Source organism: Oryx dammah, unplaced genomic scaffold (genome assembly GCF_014754425.2).
Source record: "Oryx dammah isolate SB20612 unplaced genomic scaffold, SCBI_Odam_1.1 HiC_scaffold_29, whole genome shotgun sequence".
Classification (NCBI taxonomy): domain Eukaryota; kingdom Metazoa; phylum Chordata; class Mammalia; order Artiodactyla; family Bovidae; genus Oryx; species Oryx dammah.
The window spans coordinates 72,815,193-72,837,957 of NW_024070213.1; the positions used below are offsets into that span (position 1 = coordinate 72,815,193).

General features: G+C 40.8%; 1 long non-coding RNA gene and 1 other non-coding gene across 2 annotated transcripts; one reads left to right on the forward strand and one right to left on the reverse strand.

Moving 5' to 3' along the window:
* Window positions 1–897: 897 nt before the first annotated feature.
* On the forward strand, window positions 898–7,196 carry LOC120857735. The gene is made up of 3 exons (XR_005719725.1): window positions 898–973; window positions 1,878–1,890; window positions 7,184–7,196. It is a non-coding gene; the product is annotated as an uncharacterized LOC120857735 (long non-coding RNA).
* Window positions 7,197–20,673: 13,477 nt separating this feature from the next.
* LOC120858967 lies at window positions 20,674–20,822 on the reverse strand. The gene has a single exon (XR_005719993.1). It is a non-coding gene; the product is annotated as a small nucleolar RNA SNORA44 (small nucleolar RNA).
* Between the last annotated feature and the right edge of the window lie 1,943 nt (window positions 20,823–22,765).

The following is a 22,765-nucleotide window of genomic DNA, read 5'->3' on the forward strand; positions in this document are numbered from 1 at the left end:
ACAGTTTATTGTGATCCACACAGTCAAATGCTTTAGCATAGTCAGTGAAGCAGAAGTAGATGTTTTTTGGAATTCCCTTGCCTCCTCCTTGATCCAAGGAATGTTGGCAGTTTGATCTCTACTTCCTCTGCCTTTTCTCAATCCAACTTGCACATCTGGAAGTTCTTTGTTCATGTCCTGCTGAAGCCTAGCTTGAAGGATTCGGGGCATAATCCTTCCTTGCTAGCATGTGAAATGGATGAATTTCATAGTAGTGTGAACATTCTTTGGCATTGCCCTTCTTTGGGATTGGAATGAAACTGACCTTTTCCAGTCCTGTGGCCACTGCTGAGCTTTCCAAATTTGCTGGCATATTGAGTGCAGCATTTTGATAGCATCATCTTTTAGGATCTGAAATAGCTCAGCTGGAATTCCATCACCTTCACTTGCTTTGTTCCTAATAATGCTTCCTAAAGTCCACTTAATTTCACACTCCAGGATGTCTTGTTCTAAGTGAGTGGCACCATTGTGGTTATCCGGGTCATTAAGACCTTTTTTGTACAGTTTTTCTGTGTATTCTTGCCACCTCTTCTTAATTTCTTGTTAGGTCCTAACCTAATGTTAGGTCCTTACCATTTCTATCCTTTAGCATGCTCATTCTTGCATGAGATGTTCCCTTGGTATATCCAGTTTTCTTGAAGTGATCTCTAGTCTTTCCCATTCTATTGTTTTTCACTATTTCTTTGAACTGTTCATTTAAGAAAGACTTCTTATCTCTCCTTGCTATTCTCTGGAACTCTGCATTTAGATTGGTATATCTTTCCTTTTCTCCTTTCACTTCTCTTCTTTCTTCGGCTGTTTGTAAGTTCCTAAGACCCACTTTGCCTTCTTGAATTTCTTTTTTCTTTGGGATGGTTTAAGATATGGAGTAGCCCTCATAGTTAATAAAAGTCCTACATGTAGTACTGGGGTGCAATCTCAAAGACAACAGAATGTTCTCAGTTCGTTTTCAGCATCACAGTAATCCAAGTCTATGCCCCAACCACTAATGATGAAGAAGCTGAAGTTGACTGGTTCCATGAAGACCTACAAGACTTTCTAGAACTAACACCAAAAAAAGATGCCCTTTTCATCATAGAGGATTGCAATGCAAAAGTAGGAAGTCACGAGATATGTGGAGTAACAGGCAAGTTTGGCCTTGGAGTACAAAATGAAGCAGGGCAAAAGCTAACAGAGTTTTGCCAAGAGAACATGCTCGTCATAGCAAACACCCTTTTCCAATAACCCAAGAGATGATTCTACACATGGATTATCACCAGATGGTCAATACTGAAATCAGATTGATTATATTCTTTGCAGCTGACGATGGAGAAGTTCTATACAGTCAGCAAAAACAAGACCTGGAGCTGACTATGGCTCTGATCCTGAGCTCCTCATTGCAAAATTCAGGCTTAAATTGAAGAAAGTAGGGAAAACCACTAGTCCGTTTAGGTACGACCTACATCAAATCCCTTATGATTATACAGTGTGTACATAATTGTAAACAGCACAGATGATTGTTTTACATGCTTCTATATGTAACATAAATAGTATCATACTGTACACATCACTTTGCAACTTGCTTTTTATAACATTATATTTTAAAGATGCACCCATGTTAAAACATGCAGCACTAACAAATTCATTAATTGCTATATTCTATTGTGTTAAATACACCACAATTTTATTTTACTTTCAATGGAAATGTGTCCTGTTTCCAATTTTTACAATTATCAATAAGGCTGTAATGAACATTCTTATAAGTGATTTCTTACATTAATGTTCAGGGTTTATTCCTAGAAGGAGTATTGCTAGATCTGAGGTCTTATATATCTGCAACTATTCTAAATATTGACAAGTTGATTTCCAAGGGTATTGACCAATTTATATTTCCACCAGCAGGTGTGAATGTTCTCATTGTTCTACATCCTTGTCATCATTCAGTACTGTGAGACTTTTATTCTTTGCCAATCTGATAAGGTGAAATCCTGTAGTGTAGTGTTTTCTAGGAAGACAGAAGAACAAGGTAAAAATGCCTACCCTGTTCTAATCCTGGCATTAGGGTATGAGAATACCAGAGTTACTGGCTTTTCGTGTTGTGATGAAAAAATTGGCCACGTGATGAAAAAAAGACCAAAGCCATGACTGAACTTCAGGATAAGCACAGTTCTGCAGGAAGATTATAAGACAGTTTTACCATCCTATACCTTTTGCCGCTGCTAGGCATAAGGCCAGGAAATTTCTAAACAGGGTTTGGAAATCAGAACGTGTGCAACATGCAGTATCATTTCTTCCTGACAGAAACAGAATTTATTTTGTCATACGTCTCGTTAAGTACATCTTAGTCTTCCTTGCTTGCCACTTCTCTTAAGCTAACGTCTGGTAGAAGAAATTACTGGAAAGTGAGGAACTGTGCAAATTAGATATCTATTGGTGGGAAATCTTGGCAATCTCAAGGACTGTCAGCTTAACAAGAGGTAAGGTAATGAGGGTAGCCCATAGCTGGAAATATTTGCTCATGGCTAATTCATGTAAATCCTTTAAATGCTTAAAGCACAGGAAAATTATCCCATAATTTAGGAACACATTGCTATTTCATCTTGTAGAGATTTTCCAGTCTGATTCTAGCTAATACCTAAGGAAGTTAAATGAACCTGTTTAGAAGGGCTTTAGAGCCGGGGGCAGTGGGAAACACCCGTAGCTCCCTTTCCCCAGAGTGGTTCTCTGATGGAAATATTTCTCAGCATCTTTTCATTATGTTTGGCACACTCATGGGAAATTTGAGATAATACTGATTCTACCTCTGTGAAAACCCTTCCAGAGTAATAACTTGAATTTTTAAAGTGATACAAGATCTGACATTTTTTTCTTACTTCATTGTGTGACCTAAAGCATAATGACAGAGAAAGGGAATCAGTTAGACTCTGAGCACCTAACTCAGATCAGCAGAAAAATATGAAATGAAAGCTTGGATGAATCAATTTTGTTCTATTTACTAATTGGAATCCAACACTTGGTTTTCTTTTTCAAAAAGAAAGACTTATATCACCTATGGTATTCTTTCCTAAAACCTATTCATGGATAGCAGCATTAAGAAAAATTTTATCTTCTTAAGATAATCCACCTCACTCATTAAAAAAAGCTAGCTGTCAGTTCCTGTCACGGCTTTCAGAAGTTACAATGAAAAATCTTGTTTCACAGTACAGCAGATGACCGTGAAAAGTTAATGGGTATTTTTCTTAGAAGATAAAGAGAAAATTTTATCTAAACTATAGTTCTTTTGGAGAAGCATATAATCTAGGTTTTATATGTACAAATTAAATATTCAGATGTAGTCTAAAAGTTGAGTTTAGGTTGTAGTTAGACTTACGTAGGTTTTAAAAAATTTGTTTTTGATCCTGCCACTGGACAGTTTTAGTTACCCTCTCTTTATCCTTATTTTATCATCTGTATAACGGCGAAACATTGTTCTGAGAACTAAATGAAATTCATAAATGAACAAACATTAAGTTTCTTCTACTTGCCAGGCGTTTGTCCCAGCTGCTAAGGGACCAAGGGATAAATCAAGCAATGTCCTTGTCCTCTCAGGCTTTCATTCCAGGGAGGAAAATGGCCCAGAGTAAAAAATAAATGAACAAAATCACTGTAATTGCCCCAAAAGGGCATTACTTTAGAGGAAGAGCCCTCAGGTGGTGCAGTGATAAAGAATCTGTCTGCTAATGCAGGAGACACAGAAGACCAAAGTTCGATTCCTGGCGTGGGAAGAACCCTTGGAACAGGAATGGCAACCCACACCAGTATTTTGCCTAGGAACACCCGCGGACAGAGGAACCTAGCAGGCTATAGTTCTCGGGATCACAGACACCGGACACGGTTGAGCACACAAGCATGCACTTCCCTGAGGAAGGGATACTGGAACTGAGGTGTGAATGATAAGGAGCCAGTTCCGTGAAGAGGGTGAAGGTAGGGTAAGGTTCAGGCAGAGGGAAGAGTGAGATTAATGCCTGAGGCTGGATGCAGCTTGGCAGGTTCAAGGAAGAAAGAAGGCCAGTGTGACTAGAGTGATAGAAGACCAAGGGAGAGAGGCAATCCAGACTGTGGGGAGGCATTTGGGTTTATTCTACATGCCACAGGAAGCTACGCGAAAATCTGTGTTTTAAGAAGATCATCCAGGACTTCCGTGGTGGCACAGTGGATAAGAATTCACCTGCCAAAACATGGGTTTGAGCTCTGAGCATGTCTCCTCACATGCTGCAGGCAACTAAAAGCCTGTAGCCCCAACGACGTCAGCCTGTGCACTGCAACTACTGAAGCCTGCATGCCTGAGCTCCACGAGGCGTGCTCTGCAACGAGAAGCCACCACGAGACGCCTGGGCACTACAGCAAAAGGGGGCCTCTGCTCACCGCAACTAGACAGAGCCTGCGTGCAGCAACAAACACCCAGCCCAGCCAAAATAAAAAAAATAAATAATTCTTTCAAAAAGACCTTTCAGGTTGCGGTGAGAAGATACATTTCAGGAAGCGAGGAGTGAGCGATACCAGGATGACCTTAGCACTCATCCACCCTTGATGATGGTGCTTTGGGCTAAAGGGTGACAGTGTCTGGATGGAGAGAAGCAAGCTGATGTAGAAGATATTTCGAAGGCAGAACTTTTAGGGTGTGGTCATGGATTGGATACAAAATATAGAAAGAGAAAGCAATGATCAGTCCCTGGCAGATGGCTGTGATAGTTATTAGGTTATTTCTTGTTTTTAGATCCAAATTTCTCCTCTGTACTCTGCTTTGTGATGCTGGGGCTGAGAGTATGCAAACTACTTCTCTGCTTTGCCAGCTGGCTCTCACCGGGCCCTGACAACTGCAGGTGCTCAGGGAGATGGAAGGCTGAGGAAGGAGGAGGGGCTTGCTCTTCCCCTCTGCTTCCTGTTTTTGAGTGCATCATCCTACCAAAGCTCCTTCCACTGGTACTTGCTCTTCCTTACAGTAGCAGCAGTTGAATCCAGGTCACAGGTTTTCCAACCTTTGCAGAGCTACCTTCTCTGTACCCTCCTTGGAGAGATAGCAGTACCTGCCAAGAAAAAGCCCCTACTCAGAGGTCAGAGTTTTAGTTCTGCAGGGAATCCCTCCTCTACATTTCTAAATGTTAATGATTTTAGTCTCTTCTCTGCTTTCAGTCCTTAGGGCCACAGATGTTTCTGCATTGATGTCTCCACCATATCTTAGGGTCCTCTTTTTATCCTTTCAGTTAGCAACTTTATACCTACTTGCTAGTTAACAATTTTATACCTATTTAATAATTCTCTGTTCAAACAGCTGATGAGATTTTCGCTCCTAAGAGGACTTTGAGTGATCGTTTGGGCTATCATTTACTGAAATTAGGAAGACTAGGGAAGGAAGAACTGGGAGAGTGAGGGGGAGTAATCCAAAATTCTACCTTCGTCATAATACTTTGAGATGCCTTCTAGGTGTCTCAGCAGAGATATGGACATGGTGGGCTGTTAGACAATCTGAGGTTGAGGAAAAATGTCCTATCTGGATATATGAATTTGGAAAGCATCAGCAGAAAGATGGGAGAGTCACCTAGGGAGAGACCATAGATAGATGGAAAACAGAGCCTGGGACCAACAACGTTTAGAGATAAAGCTGAGCCAGTGTGCCCAGGGAACAAGAGGAAAATCACAAGTGTGTGGGATCTTGAAAGACAAAAGAGCTCAGTTTTTCAGGAAGGAGCAGATTGCTGAACTCTACTGAAAGATGGAGGCGAGCGGGGACAGAGCAGCGACCACTGGACTTAGGAGTATGGAGCCTGACTTTATTAAACACTGCACTGTGAAACAATGGGGCTGGAGCTAGCCTGGGGTGAGTCAGGATTGAAGTCAGGATTGGGAAGTAAGGAGGTTACTGACAATAATGCACTCAGTGTTGTTGGCATAATTCTTGGCAAGTAATAAAGGCTTGTAAGATATTAGCTACTATTACTCCTTTTTTTTTTTTTACTATTACTCTTTAAAAATTATTTATTTTTTAATACACACTATGTCATGCCTCTGTCAGATTCCATGAGTGAGGTCAGATGCCAATTATATTGAATAAGCAAATAATGCAATTATTACAAACCACAATTTAGAAGAAAAATTGGACAAAGTTCATAAGATAATGTTAAGTAAGAAAAGTGGGTGACAGGGTACCATTGAAAATTATCTCAAGTGCCAGCAAAAGGGGCTTCTCAGGTGGGGCTAACAGAACCTGCCTGCCAGTGCAGGAGAAATGAGACCTGGGTTTGATCCCTGGGTCAGGAAGATCCCCTGGAGAAGGGAATGACAACCGCCTCCAGTCTTCTTGCCTGGAGAATCCCACGGACAGAGAAGCCTGGTGGGCTACAGTCCATTGGGTTGCAAAGAGTCAGACATGACTGAAACGACTTGGCACGTACACATGCCATGGAAAGGGCCGATGGCGACTCCTCCACACCCCCCCTCCTCTTGCTGCAGGTCTGAGCTGATCTTGGTATTCCCATCCTGCACATCAGTGGTTATCCAAGAACAGACAGACCTCAGCCAATTTGTGCTCATAAGACATGAGAAGAACCTTCTTTTAATCTTCTAGAAAGAAGCTATACATAGTCAATCTCTCTGACCATGGTTGGATGTGAACAAAGAAGCATAGCAGTCTGCTGCTGCAACTATGAGCAAGGGCAAAACCACTCAAATAATGAAGCCAGCTTTGTGTCAAGTAGCTAAAAACAGAGGACCTGGTGCTTCCATGACATTGTAAACCATCTGGACTATAGGTTGTGAAAGTCACTCAGTCGTGTCCAGCACTTTGCGAATTCTCCAGGCCAGAATACTGGAGAGGGTAGCCTTTCCCTTCTCCAGGGGATCTTCCCAACCCAGAGATTGAACCCAGGTCTCCCACATTACAGGCAGATTCTGTAGCAGCTGAGCCACAAGGGAAGCCCAAGAATACTGGAATGGGTAGCCTATCCCTTCTCCAAGGGATCTTCCCTACCCAAGAATCAAACCAGGGTCTCCTGCATTGCAGGTGGGTTCTTTGCCAACTGAACTACCAGGGAAGCCTGGACTGCAGGTTAGGTGAGCCAAAATCCATTCATTTCAAATCGATATTCTATAACTTCCACACTCACACAGGGTAGTAGTAGATGTAGAGCAAACATTCAATAAATATTAGCTATTATTATTTAGTAAAGAAATTACAGATTATATATTATTTTTTAATAGGCACAATCCTTGTACATTATGAGCTCATTTAAAAGTCTACATATCCATACAGGAAAAGCTGGAAGGCTATATCAAAATATTAACTATGGTAACCTCTGGTACCTCTGGCTTGTGAGGAGAGGGGAAGATGGTTGAGAAAAGAGGAGAAAGTGGTGAATAGTCACCTCAGAGAAAAGGAGGGGAAATAGGCTTACCAAGTACAACCAAGGGCCCCTTTCAAGGCAGACCCAAGGAATTCTAGTTGTTCATCTCTAGATTTAAAATCTTTTTAATAATTGATTAATTTATTTTAATTGGAGGCTAATTACTTTACAATATTGTGGTGGCTTTTGCCATACACTGACATGAATCAGCCACGGCTGTACATGTGTCCACCCCCGTCCTGAACCCCACTCCCACCCCCGTCCCCAGCCCATCCTTCTGGGTTGCCCCAGTGCACTGGCTTTGTGGGGAATTCCCTGGTAGTCCAGTGGTTAGGACTCTGAGATTTCACTGCCTGAGGACCTGGGTTCAATCCTTGGTCAGGAAACTAAAATCCCACAAGGTATGTGGCCATAAATAAATAAATAGCCAGGAGCACTGGGCTTTCCAATTGCTTGAGTTTGCTTTAAAAAAAAAAAAAAATCACTGTGGAAACAAGCCTTAAATAGTCTGAGCTGGAATGTTTGGGTAAAATTCTCCTAAACTAAAAGCAAATCAAAGAGAAACATCAAAGAGAATATAGGTGTAAATGAATCAAACACCAAAGAATATGCAGGAAGATGAGGGAAATGGCCAGATTTACAGTTCTTTTTTAATACATAGATAACTCCATGAAGGTCAATGCCAAACCACCTGGCCACAGAGAGTATATGTGGCAGCACCAGCAGTAGGTTTTTGGAGTGGTATTTGTTGGACTTGTTTTTAACTACATTTGCCAGTGGTATGCTGGAGCCAGTTTATGTAGGTTTACGAGAGCTGATTGTCATAAATATTGTAAGCTGGTTATTAAACAGTCATTATTAAAAATTAAGTGAAATAAATGTGTGGTTAAATATGTGGTTAAAAGCAAAGCTAAAAAAACTCACCACTTCCTAACTATTGTACTACTTAACTATTCTCTCCGTCCATGAGGTTATGTCTCCAGCACATGTGTGATAGAAATACCATATAATGTTGTGCTAAGTAATTTTTCCCAGCTCTGCGTCTTGCGCTGTCACTGGTGGTTTGAGACAACCATGGTGCAAATATTTACACCATGGAAACTGGCAACATTATAAATCAGGGGTTGATTTATTGTTTTGTTAATAGTCTACTTATGAAAATGATGGAGAAAATATTAGGCAGATTAAATTTTGAAGTGTCTGCTGCTGTTACACTGTGAATAGCACCAAACAATTGAGGAAATATTTTACATGTATGTGAAAATTATGATCTGAGTTAATAAAGGTTTACTCATGTGACTGATGAACTAGTGAAGTTCTGACACACTAGTTCACTTTCATCTTATTAGTGTAAGTGAAAATATCAATTAACATTCATTGCAGCAGACACTCATTCATCAGTAATGTTAATGACTTCTTTGCTGAATCAGATAGAAATCAAGTATTTGTTCATAGTTGATTTTGTCTAATTAGAGTTGAATCACAACCACAGGTTGATTGCAGATAAAGTTAGGCAAAATTCAGTGAAAGCATTCTGTGAAAATCAATTTGCTATATGAAATTCACAATAAAGAGTATGTATATTTCTTATTAGTTGTAAATTGAAAGTGATGCATATCAGTAATTTATAACAGATTTATGAACTAGAGAGCTAGCTGTTAAACATTTACCAACATACCTCCACCAAAGCACAAGCATATACATAACTTAAAATTTTCATTAAATAATGCTTACTATGTATGATGCCCTCTTATTTTTTGTATTCTATTTAATTAAAAAAATAAATCCATGTTGCAACACTATAAATTCACAACCCACTGAAGTTTGTTAACAGCAATTTTCCAAGGTTTTGGAGGTTTTTGATTGTGTGTGCTAAAGTTACGTTTTGAAAAGATGTTCAGAAGGATGGTGATCAAGTGCCCTTTTTATATTCAGAGTTCAATAACAACAAAAATTCAAGAAATACGAAGCAGAAAATTAAAAAATTAAAACCACATCAAGGCAGAATTGGAAATCTGAAAGCCTAGGTTTTACAATACCTACTCTAAAGATAAATTATATAACTTGATAATGCTCTAATCACATATTTCTGTATTTCAGCTTTTCAGATGAAAAGCCTTTTCTATCATTAAAAGGTTGTCATCTCTAATGATACTTACTTCTCTACTATTTGTATCTATGGAGGTGAATATTATCATGGATAATTTTTAAAACGCTGTTCTTCTGCCCAAGTAGGTCAGGGACATTGCTGGCATACTCACTATGTCTGTATTTGGTAAAAGAAAATTTTACATTTATGCAAAATGACAGTTGGAATGAGTTCACATGACCATGTTGCTAAAAATACAACATGTTTGATATCCACGGATCATAAAAGGGACGAAGTAAACCAGCCTTTTACAGTTCACCTACATTGGGTAGACATTCTGTCATTAAATTCATATATAGTGCTTCTGAAACTGGGCTCAGCAAGAGATTTTGACAGGCCCTTGGGAGTGAATCAAATTCAGCTTTTCACAGCTGATACGTGGCTTTTCTAACAACATTAACAAGGGGGGCCTTTTAGGATTCCTGTCACTCCAACAACAAAACAGAAAAGCTGGGTCCAAACACAGATGACTCACTTTTCAGTTTGTCCAGAGTAATGGGACAATGCGGACTAAATAGTAGAGACCTGTATTGAAGGTAGTGAAGGCAGAATTTCTGAGTTTTTCCTAAATTCCACCTGCTGCTGCCAAGTCACTTCAGTCGTGTCCGACTCTGTGCAACCCCAGAGACGGCTGCCCACCAGGCTCCCACGTCCCTGGGATTCTCCAGGCAAGAACACTGGAGTGGCTTGCCATTTCCTTCTCCAATGCATGAAAGTGAAAAGTGAAAGTGAAGTCGCTCAGTTGTGTCTGACCCTCAGCGACCCCATGGACTGCAGCCTTCCAGGCTCCTCCGTCCATGGGATTTTCCAGGCAAGAGTACTGGAGTAGGGTGCCATCACCTAATAAAGAGTGAAACCTAACCTTTTGGTGGGATGGAATTGTGTGAGAATTTAATGATAAAAATGGGGGTTCTCCCAAAAAACTCCTTACTCAATAAACTCTACCTACAATTTCAGGAGATCCATAGACCCTCCTGATGCCCATTCTCAAGTTAAAAACTCTGTTTTTAGGTGATGATCTTCCTGATGGAAAATATAGAAAGAAAAATGGAAAATAAGATAGACCCTTCTGATTGCTTCAAATACTGCTAAATCAAAGAAAATTTATCTTGTGGGTGATGAGTGACGTTGAATTAGTTCTATCAATGACATCTATGCACACAGATTACAAGTCAATGCTAAGAGCACTAGCTGAGGAGAATGGGATATTCTGGGCTGCCTCAAATTATTGAAAATAAGCCATGTATATGTAAATAATAATGGTAATAATGGTCATGCCTCTCTATGGCTTTATTCAAAAGCAAAGCTCACCTAAGACTTCTGGGAGAGAAACAACTGGAAGAAAGTTTGCTATAGAAACCGGGTGAAGAGAAGAGATGATGGGATTCCACTCACACGCGGGCAAGGTGCAGTGGCAGAGCCTTCAAGCTCCCTGTTCCCCCCAGAAATCCATCGGTGTCCCCAGTTTCTGATATGAACAGTTGACGTTTCCCACATTTTACATAAAGTACTAGACAAACACAATTTTGAGACAAACCCTCAGATGATTGTCTTTGAAGCCCTCCCCATACAGGCATATTGGGACCTGCCACCGTCACATATTGTAAGTTGAACCCACAACGCTCAGCCATTGGCCCCAGACTTCTTATGAAAATCGGTCATTCTCTATTAGCCCTGCCCTCAGAGGAAGAGCTGTAATGAGGCAAGCCAGGGCCCAGCTCCCAGATTCCGGCTAACAAATGCCTTTCAAGAGGAAAGAATTCACACAGAGAAAAACATTGTCTTCCAGTAGAAACCATTGAGACCTCTCTGTCTCTCTTCATAAATCTCAGAAGAATCTAAGCTAACAAGGCTTTCATTTGGGGACCCCAGGACTGATTAATAAACAGTTCACCTCAAGGGGGAAAGGAAGCACAAGGAGCTGAGAAATGAAAATATAATATACCCTACAGAAAAGCTGCCATCCTTATGCTTTGGTTCTGACCTACTGATGCGTGGCGTCTCCCATTGTCTCTGGTTTGTTTGAATGCTGCAACATCAAATAACCATTTGGCACTGGGTGAGCTTGACGTTTCAAAAACGAAGATATTTTAGACTTCTGAATAAGTTGCCCTACTGGTTGTAAACCACAGAGTACAATGTGTGATGGCCATCTTCCATCTCACTTATTATTTGAAGTGTCATTTTTTTGTTCCTGTCCATAGGTCTTAAGAGTAAGAACATGTGGTAAGTGGATATACCTGGGAAACACTAAGAATAAATGCTGGTAGAAAAATAGATGCCTTTTAGCATGAATTCCTATCTCTGAGGTGCTACAAGAATATGAAACACAATGGAACTTTGTTATCCTGTAAATAAATTGGCTCTTTACCCTTCCAAACAAATTTACCAATAAAAATGGACAGTTTTAGGAACATTTTTAATGGTTGTCTTATATCATCTACCTTTGGATTTCTTTGTGAATGTTACAGTTCAGTGAATACATTGAAATATGATCAAGGGAAATCAAGTGGTATTTGGGATTTGCTTTAAAGCACTGCAGAAAAGGAAAATGTGAGTGGATAAATAAAGCAAGAATGACAAGTTATAGGTAATTATTAAAGTTGGGTGATAGATCCATGGGAGTTTACAATACTTCTGTATTTGCTTAAAATTTCTAAATTAAAAGAAAAGTCAAAAACATGGAAAATTTCCAGTGTTAAAGAACTAGCATAAAAACACTCATTAGAGTGTGGAGAAAGGGGAACCCTTCTAAAGTGTTGGTGAGAATGTAAATTGGTGGTGCCACTATGGACAATAGTATGCAGGTTCCTTAAAAAACTAAAAATGGAAATACCATGTGATCTAGTAATCCCACTCTTGGGCATATATCTGGAAAAAACAAAAAAAAAAACTCCAAATCAAAAAAGATACATGCACCTCAGTATTCACAGCAGCACTATTTACAAAAGCCAAGAAGCAATCAAAGTGTCCGTCAACAGACAATCGGCTTAGGAAGTTGTGGCACGTATATGAAGAATGGAATATTACTTGGCCATAGAAAAAGAACAAAATATTGCCATTTTCAGCCACATGGATGGGCCTAGAGAATATTGTATTTAGTGAAGCAAGCCAGAGAAAGACAAATATATGACATCACTTATATGTTATGTCTAAAAAGTGATACAAATGAATCTATATATGAAACAGAAACAGACTCACAGACATTGAAAAATAAATTTATGGTTACCAAAGGGAAAAGAGAGGGAAAAGGGATAAATTAGTGGTATGGGATTAACGGATACAAAAAATTATGTATAAAATAGATAAGCAACAAGAATTTACTACTATATAGCCCAAAGAACTATATTTGGTATCTTGTAACAACCCATAATGGAAAATAATCTGGAATGTGTGTATATATCTGAATCGCTTTGTTGTACACCTGAAACTCCTTAAGCTAACTGGAAGACATGCAAAGAAGGTATAACCAATCTTGCTGGTACATTTTGGTTAAAATGAAAAACAGATTGCTGTGCTTCTATTCTAACAAAATAGATGTGTCAGCAAATGAAGATGTCAATGTAAATGGCCCTTAAAATTCTCTGCACTTTATTTAGTCAAACTGCAAAGGAGGCAGGGGAGAGGAGGGGACATCAGTGTGTAGAGTGTGGGGTGGTCCGATCTAGCTGTCCCACAAGAAAAGTGAGGCCACAGGGACGGGTGTTAGGAGATATAACTGATGGGAGAGAATCAGCAAAGTTCAGCTCAAAAGTAGAAATGGTGTCCCAGAGAAAGAACACAGAGAAAATGAGAAAGAAGCCAGGGAGGGATGCAGGGAGTGGAAAACATAGGGCCATCGGAAACAGACAGGAGAAAACCTTCCAGCTCCTCCCAAAGAGATGTCACACTAGCTTCTGCTCAATCCCATTTCAGAAATTAAAATAACCCCCCACTCTGTGGTGACATCCACTCCTGGGAAAGGAACCCAGTACCTTGTCAACTCACATAAGGAAGATATTAAAGAGTTGAGACAAATCCTTCAGAAAGTAGTTCACTCTCTCATTCTCACAGAGCTTAGATAGAGGGGCTCAATAAGCTTAGTTACTTAACCTGTGCTGAGAAACAGGATCCAGATGCTTTGGAGATTAATTAAAAGGGCCCACTCTAAGGTTCACAAAGAAAGGCTAACTCTTGCCAGGGCCTGGAAACTCATAACAAGTGCCTGTCCAGGACATGACATGGTACAGAGGAGGCAGAGATGGAATGCGAGTGGAGATTATGTACCTCTGGGTGCACTTAGCTATTGCACCACAAAGGATGCTATAAACTTAGCTCCTTAGGGAAAAACATTGAAGATGAAGAAGAGCCCTGCTGCTTCCAGCACCCCTTGATTATCTCCTTGCACAAAGCATTCTCCTGTCAAAAACCAAAGGAGGAGAAACGTAGAGCTGCCAGTATTTCTAGTCGAGACAGGTTCTGAGCTAACTAACGTGCCAATGGAAATCTGTTTTTCTGCTTGTGAATTGTCCCCGAGGCTGGAGTGGAATGTGGGCCAAAGTGCTGTACCTCTGTGTGCCATGTTGCCAAACACCAAAATACTACTCCCCGTCCAGACCACTCCTCCAGACGACACTCAAGGGAGAGTCCTACTATTATTCGTTCATTTATTTCATCAAGCCAAAATGTTTAGAAGAGAGTTGTGGCATCAGATTAGTATGTTTGAGGACCACAAGGGATCAAAAGAGCTCTCATAAACATTCTCTATGTCCCTGGAGAAATCCTACCAAGTAAGTTCTTTCTGTATGAACAGAACAAAATGGAAATTTAAAAAAATTTAAGTGTAAGTTCAAGTTCAGCTCAGTCACTCAGTTGTGTCCAACTCTTTGTGACCCCATGAACCACAGCATGCCAGGCCTCCCTGTCCATCACCAACTCCCGGAGTTTACTCAAACTCATTTCCATTGACTCAGTGATGCCATTCAACCATCTCATCCTCTGTCATCCCCTCCTCCTCCCACCTTCAATCTTTCCCAGCATCAGGGTCTTTTCCAATGAGTCAGTTCTTCACATCAGGTGGCCAAGTATTGGAGTTTCAGCTTCAGCATGAGTCTTGTCAATGAATATTCAGGACTGATTCCCTTTAGGATGGACTGGTTGGATCTCCTTGCAGTCAAAGGGACTCTCAAGGGTCTTCTCCAACACCACAGTTCAAAAGCATCAGTTCTTCAGCACTCAGCTATCTTTATACTACAACTCTCACCCATTCATACATGACTACTGGAAAAAGCATAGCTTTGACTAGACGATCATTCGTTGGCAAGGTAATGTCTCTGCTTTTTAATATGCTGTCTAGGTTGGTCATAACTTTTCTTCCAAGGAACAGTGTCTTTTAATTTCATGGCTGCAATCACCATCTACAGTGATTTTGGAGCCCCCCAAAATAAAGTCAGCCACTGTTTCCACTCATCCCCATCTGTTTGCCATGAAGTGATGAGACCAGATGCCATGATCTTAGTTTTCTGAATGTTGAGCTTTAAGCCAACTTTTTCATTCTCCTCTTCACTTTCATCAAGAGGCCCTTTAGTTTTTCGTTGCTTTCTGTCATAAGGGTGGTATCATCTGCATATCTGAGGTTATTGATATTTCTCCCAGCAATCTTGATTCCAGCTTGTGCTTCATAAAGTCCAGCATTTGTCACGATGTACTCTGCATATAAGTTAAATAAGCAGGGTGACAATATACAGCCCTGACGTACTCCTTTTCCTATTTGGAACCAGTCTGTTGTTCTATGTCCAGTTCTAACTGTTGCTTCTTGACCTGCATACAGATTTCACAGGAGGCAGGTAAAGTGGTCTAGTATTCTCATCTCTTGAAGAATTTCCCACAGTTTGTTGTGATCCACATAGTCAAAAGCTTTGGTATAGTTAATAAAGCAGATGTTTTCCTGGAACTCTCTTTCTTTTTCAATGATCCAAGAGATGTTGGCAATTTGATCTCTGGTTCCTCTGCCTTTTCTAAATCCAACTTGAACATCTGGAAGTTCACAGTTCACGTATTGCTGAAGCCTGGCTTGGAAATTTTGAGCATGACTTTGCTAGAGTGTGAGATGAGTGCAATTGTGTGGTAGCTTGAGCATTCTTTGTCATTGTCTTTTTTTGGGATTGGAATGAAAACTGACCTTTTTCAGTCCTGTGGTCGCTGCTGCTGCTGCTGCTGCTGCTGCTAAGTCACTTCAGTCGTGTCCAACTCTGTGCGACCCCAGAGACAGCAGCCCACGAGGCTCCGCTGTCCCTGGGATTCTCCAGGCAAGAATACTGGAGTGGGTTGCCATTTCCTTCTCCAATGCATGAAAGTGAAAAGTGAAAGTGAAGTCGCTCAGTCGTGTCTGACTCTTAGCGACCCCATGGACTGCAGCCCACCAGGCTCCTCCACCCATGGGATTTTCCAGGCAAGAGCACTGGAGTGGGGTGCCATTGCCTTCTCCGGTGGTCGCTGCTGAGTTTTGCAAATTTGTTGGCATATTGAGTGTAGGACTTTCACAGCATCATCTTTTAGGAAATAGCTCAACTGGAATTCCATCACCTGCACTAGCTTTGTTTGTAGTGATGCTTCCTAAGGCCCACTTGACTTCACATTCCAGGATGTCTGACTCTAGGTGAGTGATCACACCATCATGATTATCCAAGTGGTAAAGATCTTTTTTGTATAGTTCTGTGTATTCTTGCCACCTCTTAATATCCTCTGCTTCTGTTAGGTCCATACCATTTCTGTCCTTTATCGAGCCCATCTTTGCATGAAATGTTCCCTTGGTATCTCTAATTTTCTTGAAGAGATCTCTAGTCTTTCCCATTCTGTTGTTTCCCTCTATTTCTTTGCACTGATCGCTGAGGAAGGCTTTCTTATCTCTCCTTGCTATTCTTTGGAACTCTGCATTCAGATGCTTATATCTTTCCTTTCCGTCTTTGCCTTTTCACTTCTCTTCTTTTCTCAGCCATTTGTAAGGCCTCCCCAGACAGCCATTTTGCCTTTTTGCATTTCTTTTTCTGGGGGATGGTCTTGATCCCTGCCACTTGTACAATGTCACAAACCTCTGTCCATAGTTCATCAGGCACTCTGTCTATCAGATCAATCCCTTGAATCTATTTCTCACTTCCACTGTATAATCATAAGGGATTTGATTTAGGTCCTACCTGAATGGTCTAGTGGTTTCCCTACTTTTTTCAATTTCAGTCTGAATTTGGCAATAAGGAGTTCATGATCTAAGCCACAGTCAGCCCCTGGTCTTGTTTTTGTTGACTGTATAGACCTTCTTCATCTTTGGCTGCAAAGAATATAATCAATCTGATGTCAGTATTGACCATCTGGTGACGTCCATGAGTAGAGTCTCCTCTTGTGTTGTTGGAAGAAGGTGTTTGCTATGACCCTTTGCAGTGCATTCTCTTGGCAAAACTCTATTAGCCTTTGCCTTGCTTCATTCTATACTCCAAGGCCAAATTTGCCTGTACTCCAGGTATTTCTTGACTTCCTACTTTTGCATTCCAGTACTCTATCATGAAAAGGACATCTTTTTCAGGTGTTTGCTCTAGAAGGTCTTGCAGGTCTTCATAGAACCATTCAACTTCAGCTTCTTCAGTGTTACTGGTCAGGGCATAGACTTGGATTACTGTGATATTGAATGGTTTGCCTTGGAAATGAACAGAAATCATTCTGTCATTTTTGAGATTGCATCCAAGTACTGGATTTCAGAGTCTTTTGTTAACTATGATGGCTACTCCATTTCTTCTAAGGGATTCTTGCCCACAGTAGTAGATACAATGGTCATCTGAGTTAAATTCACCCATTTCAGTCCCTTTTAGTTCACTGATTCCTAAAATGTCGATGTTCATTCTTGCCATCTCCTGTTGGACCACTTCCAATTTGCCTTGATTCATGGACCTAACATTCCAGGTTCCTATGCAATATTGCTCTTCACAGGATCAGACTTTATTTCCATCACCAATCACATCCACAACTGGGTGCTGCTTTTGCTTTGGCTCCATCTCTTCATTCTTTCTGGAGTTAGTTCTCTACTGATCTCCAGTAGTATATTGGGCACCTACCAACCTGGGGAGTTCATCTTTCAGTATCCTATCTTTTTGCCTTTTCATATTGTTCATGGGGTTCTCAAGGCAAGAATACTGAAGTAGTTTGCCATTCCCTTCTCCAGTGGACCACATTTTGTCAGAACTTTCCACCATGACCTGTCCGTCTTGGGTGGTCCTACATGGTATGGCTCATAGTTTCACTGAGTTAGACAAGGATGTGGTCAGATTGTTTAGTTTTCTGTGATTGTGGTTTTCATTCTGTCTGCCCTCTGATGGAGAAGGATAAGAGGCTTATGAAGCTTCCTGATGGGAGAGACTGACTGAAGGGGAAACTGGGTTTTGTTCTAATGGGCAGGGCTGTGCCCAGTAAATATTTAATCCAATTTTCTGTTGATGGGTGGGGCTGTGTTCCCTCCCTGTTATTTGACCTGAGGCCAAACTATGTAATGAAGATAATAACCTTCACCATAGTGTAAGTTACACATGGGTAAAAAAAATTTTTAAGTGTTCAGTCTGATTAATTTTTACAGACATCTACACTCAGATCAAGATATAGACTATTTCTGTCACCCCATGATGTTTGCTCAGTCATATCTGACTCTTTGCGATCCCATGGACTATACAGTCCATGGAATTCTCCAGGCCAGAATACTGGAGTGGGTAGCCTTTCCCTTCTCCAGGGGATCTTCCCAACCCAGGGATCAAACCCAGTCTCCCACATTGCAGGCGGATTCTTTACCAGCTGAGCCACAAGGGAAACCCAAGTATACTGGAGTGGGTAGCCTATCCCCTTCTCCAGTGGATCTCCCCAACCCAGGAATCAAACCAGGGTTTCCTGCATTGCAAGCAGATTCGACTGAGTCCTTATAAGTCAACAAGCTCTCAAAAGTTACTGTTAATCTGACATCTATAATCAATTCTTGAGCTTCATGTAAATAGAATCATGCAGTATGTACTTATAGCATATACTCTTGACTTGTGCTTCTTTTTTTTAAATTGGCATATAATTGCTTTACAATGGCGTGTTAGTTTCTGCTGTACAAAGAAGTGAATCAGCTCTGTGTACACATCTATGCCTTTGCTCCTGGACTTCCCTTCCACCATCACATCCCACTCATCTAGGTCATCACAGAGCACCGAGCTGAGCTCCCTGTGCTGTACAGCAGATTCCTGCTAGCTATCTGTTTTACGCATGGTAGTGTATATACCTCAATCCTAATCTTTCAATTCAGCCCACCCTCTCCTTCCCACTCTGTGTCCACATGCCCATTCTCTGTGTCTGCATCTCTATTCCTGCCCTGGAAATAGGTTCATCTGTACCATAACCATGTGCGTTATCCATGATGCATGCATGTAGCAGGAATTCATTCCTTTTTTATCACTGTATAGTATTCTACTGTATAAAATTTGCAGTTTATTTAGCCATTGTACTATGTTTGAGCAGTTGAGTCTTTCATGGTTCGGGGTTATTAGAATAAAACTTTTATGGATGACCCTCCAGGGTCACAGACAGAAGGAGAGTCACTGTGTGAGACATTTCTGCACTTTCCAGGCTCCCTTGCTGGCCCATGACCCCACAGGTTATCTGCCCTAGCTAACAGCAGACTCTCTCCAGCTTACAGTGGGAGAAATTTCATCAGGTTCTCAACTGAGTCAATGGGCCAGAAGAGGTGCCATTAGTCAGCTCATGTGGGGTCTGAGGCTTATACATTAAGGGGATCTTTAATTAAAAAAAAATAAAATTTCAAATATATAATTAGTTACCAAAGAGAGTATGTATTTGTGAGAAAGAATGAGAAGGTAAATCACAATAAACTGCAAATATTATAAGGATAAGTAACAAACATTACAAAATCTAGCATAATTAATAATTGCCTGAATAATCAATTGCATGACACACTCTGTAATATTTTTGATTGTCTATTTGTGGGAGACAGAAAATAGCCCCCAAAGATATTCACATCCAATCCCTGGAATGTATAAATATGTTTTCTTAAATGGCAAAAGAGTCTTTGCAGGTGTGATAAAGTGTATACACCTTGAGATGGGGAAGATTACACAGAATTACACACGTGGACTCAGTCGAATCACAGGAATCCCTAAAAATCAGAGAAACTTTCCTGGGTTTAATCAGAGAAAGAGGTGTGATGATGGAAAAAATTCAGATGCTACATTGCTGGCTGTGAAGATGGAAGAAGTTGTTTCCATGAGCCAAAGAAGGCAAATGGGAACTAGAAACTGCGAGAAGCAAGGAAGCTGACTCATCCCTAGAGCCTACTGCAAACACTTTGGTTTTAATTGTGATAACTGATTTTGGATTTTGGACGTCCAATGCTGTAAAATAATAAATTCTGTATTGTTCAAGCCACCAAGTTTATGGTACTGTTACGGCAGCAATAAAAAAATGTACTATATTCCTCATGTGACAATGATTTTGTAATGTCAGTTTTCATATACAGAACAATGGTAGAAGGAGGAGGAGGGGGAAAGGAGGGGCAGAAGAAGAGGAGGAGGAAGAGGAATGAGAAAGAAGAGGAGCAGGAGGAAGGGTGGGAAGGAAGAGGAGGAGAGGAAAAAGGGAGGGGAGCAGGAGGAGGGAGGGAGGAGGAGAGGAGGAGGAGGAGGAGGATGGGGAGGGGGGACATGAATTATATTTTCATTGGTTGTCAAATAACCCTTTATTCAATTATTTTCCATTGGTGGTCAAATAACCCTTTAGTAAATTATTTCCCTTAGTTCTTAACTAACAGGGCATTGCACTGTACGGCTGTTGATGACATCTATGATGTCACAAGGATGACAGCCATCAAAATTGCAGCCCACTGACTGGGCAATCCCCAGGAGGTGGAGTGGGGGGCAGGAGGGGAGTACAGAGAGGAAGAGGAGAGGGAGAAGAAGAAAAGGAGGTGAAAAAAGCTTCTGGGGAATTCCCTGCTGGTCCAATAGTTAAGACTCAGTGCTTTCAATGTGGTGGCCCAGGTTTAACCTCTGGTTGGGAAACCAAGATCCTGCAAGCATGGCAGCACCCCTAAATTTTTTTAATTAAGAAAAAAATTTTTTATATTATAGGAAAGTTGAATGGAAGTTGCAGACATTATGTTGACCTGTTCTGTCAAAGTCTCTCCAAACTGCTCTTAGCATGAAGTTAGAGATCTCTAAAAATTTTCTTTTTAAAAGAAAGGTTCTATAACCATTCTTGCACATATCCTTCAGACATTCCTCTTGAGTATAAACCTAAGGATGAAATTCCTGGATCATAGTATAGGTTTCTATGTAACCAAACAGTTCTCAAAGTTGTACCAATCTACACTCCCACCAGTAACATATGAGAGTTTCTATTTTCTCCACACTCTCATCCTCACGGAGAATTGTCAATCCTTTTCATTTTATCCATGAAAAGGTGCAGAATCATATTCAAGGTGGCTTTAACATACATTTCCCTGAAGTCTCCTGATGGTGTTATGTACATATTTATGTATGGGTATACAGTCATTTCCAGATGAGAATAATTTAAAAATTTCATTGCAAGAAAGTGACTGTGAAATTAAATATTATGATTCATGCTTACCATCTTTCTATTTTTCCTTTCCTGCAGTACATTGCCACCTTTCTATTTTGTGGCAATAAAATTTATTTTGACGATAAATATTTGTCAGTATCTGGATAATTTGTGTCAGAATTTCAGTGGACAAGCCAGGTCTTTCTCACTTCCTCTCTCCCCTCTAGAGTTTTCCTCAGAGCTGAAATCAGTTCAGTTCAGTTCAGTCACTCAGTGGTGTCTGACTCTTTGTGACCCCATGGACTGTGGCACGCCAGGCCTCCCTGTCCATCACCAACTCCCGGAGTTTACTCAAACTCATGTCCATTGAGTCGGTGATGTCATCCAACCATCTCATCCTCTCTCGTCCCCTTCTCCTCCCACCTTCAGTCTTTCCCAGGGTCTTTTCCAGTGAGTCAGTTCTTTGCATCAAGTGGCCAAATTGTGTTGTTTCAGCTTCAGCATCATTCTTTCCAATGAATATTCAGGACTGATCTCCTTTAGCATGGACTGGTTGGATCTCCTTGTAGTCCAAGGGACTCTCAAGAGTCTTCTCCAACACTACAGTTCAAAAGCATCAATTCTTTGGTGCTCAGCTTTCTTTAGAGTCCAACTCTCACATCCATACATGAGTACTGGAGAAACTATAGCCTTGACTAGACGGAATAGTAAGTGAAAATTAAAGCATGGGAATGTAACAGAAAGCTTTTGGATATTCTCATCAAATCCCCCTTCTCTGAGAAGGATTCCACATGGCTAAAGTTGAATTTATGTAATGTGACCCTGTTTCTTCTGCTAACTTCAACTGACTGGGTAAGAGGGTGCATCTAATCCAGAGGGAGACCATTCATTGGTTGTTGTTGTTTAGTTGCTAAGTCATGTCCAACTCTCTGCAACTTCATGGACTGTAGCCCATCAGGCTTCTCTGTCCATGGGATTCTCCAGGCAAGAGTACTGGAGTGGGTTGCCATTTCCGTCTCCAGGGGATCTTCCTGATCCGGGAATTGAACCTGCAGCTCCTGCTTGGCAGGCAGATTCTTAACCACTGAGCCACCAGGGAAGGCCATTTATTGGTTGGCATGAGCCTAAAAGTTTTTCTATAACCAGCATTTTTAGTTTGAATATTATAATATGATCAATTTACCAGGGACCCTGGAATTGAGAAAACAGACAAAGAGAAGGGCCCAGTGCACAAAGAAGCAGAGAAGCTAATCTATGGAGACAGTGAGAAGAATAAAGCTAAGAAACCAGAAAAAATCCACATGGATCCCAAGAGAGAACAGCTGCCCTGGTCCAAGAGTTCTAGTTCCATCTCTTTGGACCCTCAGCAGACTTCCTGCCTTTGGTACTGGGAGATACCTTAGTATCTGTTCAAGTGAATTTCCCATTTTTGGTGAAGCTGGTTTGAATATATTTTTGTTACTTGTCCACAGAAGTCATGGACATGTCCAGCTCCTAAAAAGAGGCTAACTCTATGTGGAATGTACCTGCTCCATCCAAACAGTCGGCATCCAGGCTGACCCTGTGAATGCTAAACATCTTTATACTAAATTCAGCAAATATTGGGAAAAGAATCAAACTAGGAAAGCTCTAAAAATAAGAGACTGTGAAATCT